Source organism: Lithobates pipiens, unplaced genomic scaffold (assembly GCF_037356315.1).
Source record: "Lithobates pipiens isolate NorthernLeopardFrog02 unplaced genomic scaffold, aLitPip1_a1.2 Scaffold_19, whole genome shotgun sequence".
Lineage (NCBI taxonomy): Eukaryota > Metazoa > Chordata > Amphibia > Anura > Ranidae > Lithobates > Lithobates pipiens.
Window position 1 is genome coordinate 573,812,055 of NW_027507764.1, and position 8,642 is coordinate 573,820,696.

An 8,642-nucleotide genomic window follows, 5' to 3' on the forward strand; every position below is an offset into this window, starting at 1 on the left:
TCAGCTCCCCGGTGGTCCAGTCAACAAGGGGGTTATGTGCCCTCAGCCAGGGCATGCCGAGAATGATAGGGAAGAGAGGAGAAGTGATAATGTCCAGACAGAGTAATTCTTGATGGGTTCCGGCAATAGTGGTTAACAGGAGCTGAGTCTGCTGGGTAACAGGTCCGGACTTGAGGGTGGAACCATCAGCCAGATGTATAGAAAGTCCCCTTGCCCTGGGCCGAAGAAGGATGTTATGTTTAGAGGCGAAGGTTAGGTCCATAAAGCCACTGCAAGCTCCCGAGTCAATAATGGCGTTGGTCTGGACGTTCCCTCCTGGTAGCTGCAAGGAAATGGACACAGTCAAATGGGAGGCAGCACTAGGACAGTCTAATGTAAGGGCAGGAGATACGAAGAGGGATTTACGGAGCTTAGCAGGGCAATTGCGCACGAAGTGTCCAGACCCACCACAGTAGAGGCAGAGATTTCCTTCCCCGCGGCGTTGGCGTTCTTCAGGCGTTAAGGAAGGCCGGAGTAAGCCCAGCTGCATGGGCTCAGGGAGGTCTTGACTTGTCGTGGTGACAGCAGGAGGGGTGAGATGAGGAGAGCTGGGGACTCGAGGAAGCATCCATACCGGACGAGAAGTGGTTGAAGACCGCTCCAGGCGGCGTTCTCTCAGCCGCCTGTCTATTTGGATCGCCAGTTCCACTAAGGCTTCTAGAGTCTCTGGAATGCCCACTCGGGCGAGCTCGTCCTTCAACGGTTCCGATAGGCCCATCCGGAACTGATAACGTAATGCCGCATTATTCCAGTCTGTGTCGGAGCTCCAGCGTCGGAACTCCGACACGTAGTCCTCTACAGGCCGGCGGCCTTGCTGCAGCGAATGCAGGGCTGCTTCAGCGGTGGCGGTTAGCTGTGGGTCTTCGTACAACCGCGACATGGCCTGGAAGAAGATGTCCAAGGTTTCAAGGGAGAGATCCTTCTTTTCTAGTAGACGGTGGGCCCAAGACTGAGGTTCACCGGTTAGCAGAGAGATCACGTAGCCCACCTTGGTAGCCTCGAGGGAGAAGGTCCTCGGCTGTAGAGCAAAGAACAGTTCACATGAGTTCCGAAAAGCCCGGAATTTCCCTCGATCTCCGGAAAATCTCTCGGGTGTAGGCACCCTGGGTTCGGGTGGCAGCATCACTACAGCAGGAGTAGCAGAAGTTCCGGAAGTAGCAGGAGAGGAGGTGGACAGGGCCTGGACCCGTTCCTCCAGTTGACTGTAACCCTCCTGTAAACTCTTCACTGCTTGAGTGAGGCCTGCGAGATGGCGGCAAAGTTCGTCCATTGGAGAGGCTCCCTGCGTGGGCTCGGACATGGCTGTCCTGTACTGTCACGTACCTGGTGGTGAGAGCCCGAAGTGCAGGGAGCGGCCTCTCGTAAGCCTCTGGCTCGAGATCCCCTGGGAGTGGGAACAGGGGCTCGGGAGGGCAGAGGGCACAAGTGCCAAGTCCGTGTAGATGGGCCTGGTCCAGGAACTGGCGTCAGACAGCAGTGGATGAAGACAGGTGACTCTGGAGTGGCTGGAGGTCAGCAGCTGGCAGCAAGCAGGTGGGCACACCGGAACGGCTGGCAGGCAGGCGGCAGGCAGCAGCGGTCACAGAACACGGACTGGAACAGCAGGCAGAAGCGGGGTCAACACAAGCCGGGTCGTCAACGGGCTGGCAGCAGAGGTACCGAAGGAGGAGGCAGAAGAGTAGTCAGGAGGTCCGGGGGTCAGGGCTGGCAGCAAGCAGGATAATCAGGAACAAGCCGAAGTAGATCAGAGACAGGAACGATCAGGTAATCAGAGGCAACTCTCAGGAATGCTGTAGACAGGACAGCAACGGGCCACTAGAATGAATCACTTAAGAAGCCTTCTGGGCGCCAAGGACGGTCGCACGGCGTGTCCGTTCGCGCCCACGTCAAACCGTGCAACCGACCGTGACCCCGCGCACCCGCGTGCGCACGTTCGCAACCCTGCGCACCCGCGTGCGCCCGATCGTACCTGCTCGCACCCGCGTGCGTCCGTTCGCGCTAACGCGCGCCCGGGAAGACCTATTAGCGCTCAACGGACCAACATTGTGGGTAAGTCTTCCACGGGCTGCTGGAACTCGGGACCGACCATGACAGAAAGTCCGATTGTGTGTACGGGGCATTAGAGGATGGCTTGTACCTGATATGTCTGGAGAGGACACAGCAGACGTGGGCTCCTTTTGGCTTGCACCTGGCATGGCTGGGAGGATGATGTGGAGACAGGCTTCTTTCTGATTTGCACCTGACATGTTTGGAACCAAGACCAAAAAAGATTAATTGAGTTTTGACCAGTGCAGTTGGGATGAACAAACACTAAAGTATTCTTCTTCTACAGACAGTGCAAACTTCAAACTGGGCCACCTGTTCAACTGATACCTGTCTATGAGCTTGCTTACACATGGACAGTCTTTGCCTCTCCCTTGAAAAGTGTTCTGCGTTTGATTGCTTTTCAGAGGGCGGTATTTCAACCCTACCAGAGACTGCACCATCACAAAATATGGGGTGGTTGCAGCAGGGTCCCTTTTAAGAAAATGAGACTCTATTACTTAATTTATGACATTTAGGAATTTGCATAAACAGCATATTACTAATTACAAAAGACATTACTTTCTGATATTTTGGAACACTTCATCAATTTAATGGTGTCCCAGAAACTCAGATACCTTTCTGAAGAACATGGAGACGGGCCATATAATTGTCTCTACGTTGCACAATAAGACATTCTAAGGATATGGGTAACAACAATTTGCTACAACAATATCCTTATGCAAAAAATATCTAGTGAGCAAACCTGTTATTATATAAACAACTTAAAATTAGCATATAAGCACCTAATAAGAAAGAAAGAACGAAAGAAAGAAAAACAATAACTTCAGTTCACAATGAAAATTTATTTAGAAGGAAAGAGTTACAAAGTAAAAGTAAAGACTAGCAAGCAAAGAGATGACCACATCTTCAGGCAAGTGAAGTGAGGACCTGATCTCTTGACCAAAACTGAGGGCTTTGTATGATTTATTTCTGGATAGTTGCCAAATAGGACGTCTTGAACATAAACATTTGACATATTCAATTATTAATATAAGAATTTTTACAAGCAACTTATTAAATTACAAGAGATGTTAAGTCCTGTTATGTTGTAACATCTGATTAGCTTGACCATGACCCAGACTTAACGCTGTAGAACATGCAGATCATATTTGCCCCTCGTTATTGCACAGCAAGACATTCCAAGAAGATGAGAGAACAACAATTTGCTTCAACAACATCTTCCTGCAAGCTAATTCTAGCAAGTAAACTGGTTAGTATAAAAAGAGCTGAATGTTAGCATATAAGCACTAAATATTATCATTTAATAGTAGAAATACTCTTCAAAAGAAACAGGGACTTTTGTAGGTAAAGCAGACTATGGGAACTCAAAGTTTAAAAATGTTTATATCTCTTTGTTGAATAGACTTGGACTTATAGAGTTAGGTTAGGCACATTCAACCTTTTTTGCTATTGTCTCTATAATGTTGAATCTTTTCTCTCTGTGTCAAATCTTTTCTCTCTATTTAGAATAATCCTGGACTAATAAAGCTAAGGTTAGGCACATTCGACCACAGGTTCGATGGACACAGATCACTATTGTCAGCATCATGTCGAATCTCCTATCTATATCCAACTGTTGTCACAACGAAAACGAAAATGAAGCATTTGTTTACGTCGGATCTTTCGGTTTTCGGATTCTGCACGTTCGTTATTGTTTGTTAAAACGATAACGAAAATACCGAAATTCGGACGAAAATGAATGCACATGCCTAATAGTTACATAGTTACCAAGGTTGAATAAAGACACCAGACACCAGTTCAACCTGAGTGAGTGTGTGTGTCTACAATTGTCCCTATCCCTGTGTGTCTCAGTAAGATGCTCATCTATTATTATTATTTATTTATGGTAACCATATAGAGCCATCAATTTACGCAGCGCTCCACACATACAACATCACACACTCACATTGGTCCCTACCCTCAAGGTGCCCACAATCCAAGGTCCCCAACTCACATTCATATACTAGGGTCAATTGTTTTTGAACAGAAGCCAGTTAACCTACCAGCATAGAGTGTGGAAGGAAACTGGAGTACCCGGAGGAAACCCACGCAGGCACAGGGAGAAGATGTAAACTCCAGGCAGGTAGTGTCATGGCTGGGATTTTAACCAGTGACCCTTGTTACTGCTAGGTGAGGGTGCTACCCACTACACCACTGTGCCTCCTCCAACATAAATCACCCTCCTCCAATCCCCACATCCTAGCAGATATCCCCCCACAAATTTCCCCACTTAGCACAAATACCCCCCAATCATCCCTACGAGCACAAATCCCCCCCCCCAAAAAAAAATTATTTCCCCTCTATCATATTACTTTTATAGCACAAACCCTCTATCCCCCCTCCCAACAGAGATCCCTCAAATGACCACTCCTAGCACACCTGCCCAAATTTGCTCTCCTAACACAGTCCTTACCCCCTGCTGCCACCCAAATTCCCCTTCTCAACACAAATCTCCTCCCTCTCAATCTCCTTGTGGTGCCCCCCACCTCACATGATACCACAGTGCCCAGGGCAGCCGTCCCTCCTGCCCCCCCCCTCCCCTTGTCCCAGCCCTGCGTACACCATATACACTTAACATGAAAAAATGATATCAGACTGGAAAACTACAATTCAACAGGTAGCTCAGACAATATCATTACTGAATAATTTTTCTGGATAACAATATGGGTTTTTTTTTTTTCAGCAGAGATGACATCTCCACTTTAAGTTTGGGGCACATGAGTCATCTAGTCATAATCTGTTCTAAAATTATAGCAGTCATTTGTTTCTTTTAACTCCCGAACAGCTTTTTTTTTTTTTTTTTTTGCTGACACGTAAAGCGTTGCAATCCCTGACACCATCCGATTTGTGCTTTGACAAATTCCGCAATAAGACGACCCTGACAATGGAGCATCCGTAAGACGCTCATCAATAAACCGGATTCTTATGATACAGATGAAAATGTGCACAATGGTGGCACGCACGGGGCCCTTGCAAGGACAAGATGTTCGCTAGCATGAGGGATGGGTTTAATATAACCGACAGAAGAAAAAAAAAAAAACGCCATTGACACGAGCGACGACAAATTAACTTCTAGAGTAAGCTCAGCGGCACGGCCCGTTACAGCTTTAGGATTCTGAAATGATTTTGCAAGAGGGGAAAAAAAACAAGCAATACATTTCTCCGCACTTTCTGGAACCCTCTTTCAATTTAATTACAAAATGTTGGCAGACAGCGAGCCAGCAGAACATTAAGCGCAAATGATAGACCATAAATCATCGTCTGCAGAGAAAAATTTGCAACTTCAAGGAAGCCGTAATAGAAAATGATGATGGCATCAGCCTCGGATAAAAACGCACTTCATTACTCCGTCACGACTGCCAGAAATATGGCGGCATGTTATCCGCCATCATGATCAATAATAGGGAGAGCGATGAAAAGTCTTTGCCGATGTCAGGTTGTCGGTTGCCAGGAAGCAGCTGTGCAAAAGGCTGAATTTAAAGATGAACTTCAGATAAACACACGGGTGAAATATATGCATCGGAGCGGTTTTACCTGCCAAAGGATTTGCATTTCTGTCCAAGCAGTCCTAAAATTTATACAGCTCTGCCACATGGCGCAGCCCTGTCTGGCAGGAAAGGTGATCTGATTTTTTCGCAGTTATTAGACAAAATTTGTTTGGTTTTGCTTCATTCGTTTTTCTTTTTTTCTTTTCGTTTTTCAGGTCAATCGTTATGCTCAAAGTTCGTTATTTAGAATAACTTTGTAACTTCAGAAAAAATTTGAATTAGCTATGTTCCATTCATTTAGATGCGGTATTCGTAAAATTGTAATTTCATAAATTCGAAAATTTTAACTTCTAAAATTCGTAAGTTGGTAAATTCATAAAATCGTAAATTCGTAAATTGTCTAAAGTTAGTAGAAAACATGTGTTTGTTTTTGTTTCATTTGTTTTTTTTTGTTTTTTGTTTTCCTTTTTCAGGTCAATCGTTATGGTCAAAGTTCGTTATTTAGAATAAATTCGTAACTTCGGAAAAATTTTAATTCGCTATGTTACATTCGTTTATATGTGGTATTTGTAAAATTGTAACATTTGAAAATTCCTAACTTCTGAAACGTGGAAAAATCAAAAAATTCGTAAATACGAAAATTCATCAATTCGAAAATTTGGTAATTCAGAAATGTAGAAATTCGAAAGTTCAGAAATTTGGAGATGCGGAAATTCGAAAATTCTGTAATTCGAAAATGCGGAAATTCGAAAATTCAGAAATCCAAAAATTCTAAAATGCAAAAATTCAAACAACTGAAATAATAAGAGGGGGGGGGGGATCTCACCACTCCAGGAACACAAACAGATGGTGAACCTCTCTCTCAGTTCGGAAGCCATAGGTTCTGACAATTACTAGTAGCTATGAACAGGAACAAACTCTGGACTGCCGCACTCTTGAAGAAAACGCCTTTCTTTATTTTAAAAAATTCACATAAAAAAAACAAAGAACACAGCAGACAAAAGAGCTAACGTTTCACACTAGCAGTAGTGCTTATTCATAGCTTTGTTCAGAGCTATGCTGTGTTCTTTGTTTTTTGATGTGAATTTTTTTTAAATAAAGAAACCGGAAAATTGTATACTTACCTTTCCGTAATTTTCCTTTCCTGTCGCATCTTCATGGCAGCATACACTCTGGGTTGTGACTCCGCCCCCACAACCTGATAGGACCACATAGCTATAAGATGAAGATACGCCCCCCGCTCCGGTATTCTCTGTATATATGAATCACCTTTGTGGGTGGGATATTGTATGCTGCCATGAAGATGCGACAGGAAAGGAAAATTACGGAAAGGTAAGTATACAATTTTCCGGTTTCCTGACGCATCATGGCAGCATACACTCTGGGGATTAACTCGCAGACTCGGTGGGAGATGCAAAGGTAAACGTTTATTAGCAAGGAATAGAAGAGTTGGCTTGAATAATGGACTTTCTCAAGTCTACTGTTGATAGCTGAGCTGAGTCCACCTTGTAGTGAGAGATAAAGGTGTTCCTGGAAGACCAAGTGGCCGCTCTGCAGATGGTTTTCTGCTGAGACCCTACAATACGCTGCCCAGGAGGTGGCCACTGCTCTGGTGGAATGAGCCCTCAGGTCTTCAGGAATTTGCAACTCACTCAGCAAGTAGGCCTTCACCAACCAGGAGGCAATGGTTTGGGCCGACGCTGCTTGACCTCTCCTAAGGCCATAGGGAATGATGAAGAGGTTCTCCGATCTTTTAAAGGATTTGGACAGGGAAAGATATTTTATATTGTTGCCCCTTACATCCAGAGGATGAAGGTCACCCTGGTCTGTGTTAAGAGCTGGCAAGTTGATTTCCTGGTTGAAGTGAAAAGAGGATGCCACCTTTGGGATAAAGTGATCCAAGGGTCTTAGAACTACCCTGTCCGGATGAAGGATCAGATACGGCTCCTTAATCAGTAATGCTTGCATCTCTGAAACTCTCTTCGCTGATGTGATTGTGACCAGGAAGGTGACTTTTAGTGTCAGGTGCCAGAGGGAGATGTTTTCCAGCGGAAAACAGGGTTCTTTGGATAGTACCTCTAAGATGACTGATAGGTCCCATGTTGGAAAGGAAGGCTTATTAGGTGGTCTTAGTTTAAGACAGGCCTTCTGAAATTGCATAACAAGGGGATCGTGAGCCCATTTAACCCCTGTCAGGGCGGATAGAGCTGACACCTGAACTTTCAGAGTACTAGAGCTAAGACCTTTGTCTAAGCCTGATTGCAGGAACTCTAGGATCAGAGGAGCCGAAAGGGAGGACAGATCCCGGCCAAGGTCCTGAGAGAAGGCAACAAACTTCTCCCAGACCCTGCGGTAGGTGAAGTTGGTGGTAGGTTTTCTGGCCTGGAGCAGGGTATCAGCTACCTTCTGGGAGCAGCCCTGACATAGATACCTAGCCCTCTCAGCCCCCAAGCCATCAAGTGCAGCTTCCCCCGAATCTGGATGTAGTAGCTGGCCCTGGAAGAGCAAGTCGGCTGACAGGGGAAGAGCAAGAGGGTCTGCCGTGCTCAGTTGTAGGAGGGTGGTGAACCATGGCCTCCTGGGCCAAAAAGGAATCACAGCTATCACCAATGCCGTTGATCTCTTGAGCCTTAAGAGAAACCTCGCTATCAGGGGAGTCGGAGGGAAGATCCAGGGATGCTGGAGGCAATCTGTCCCCTCCGCTAAGTGAAAGGGAATCCTCGACAGGAACCTTCAGCATTTGGAGTTTGCCGGAATCGCAAATGTCTGGTTGACCCCAGGTCTGGCAGATGAGGGAGAAGGCCTGAGGGCTCAGGGCCCACTCGTTGTTGGAGGCGAACTCCCTGCTGAGCGTGTCGGCTAAGATGTTCTCGACCCCCGGGATGTAGGTCGCCCTCAGGTCTGACAGGTTCAACTGTGCCCATTCAATCACAGGGAGAACTTCCTGCATCATGAAGGGACTCCTGGTCCCCCCATCTGTTTATGTAGGCGACAGCAACCTTGTTGTCCATCCTTAAGAGGACCTGCTTC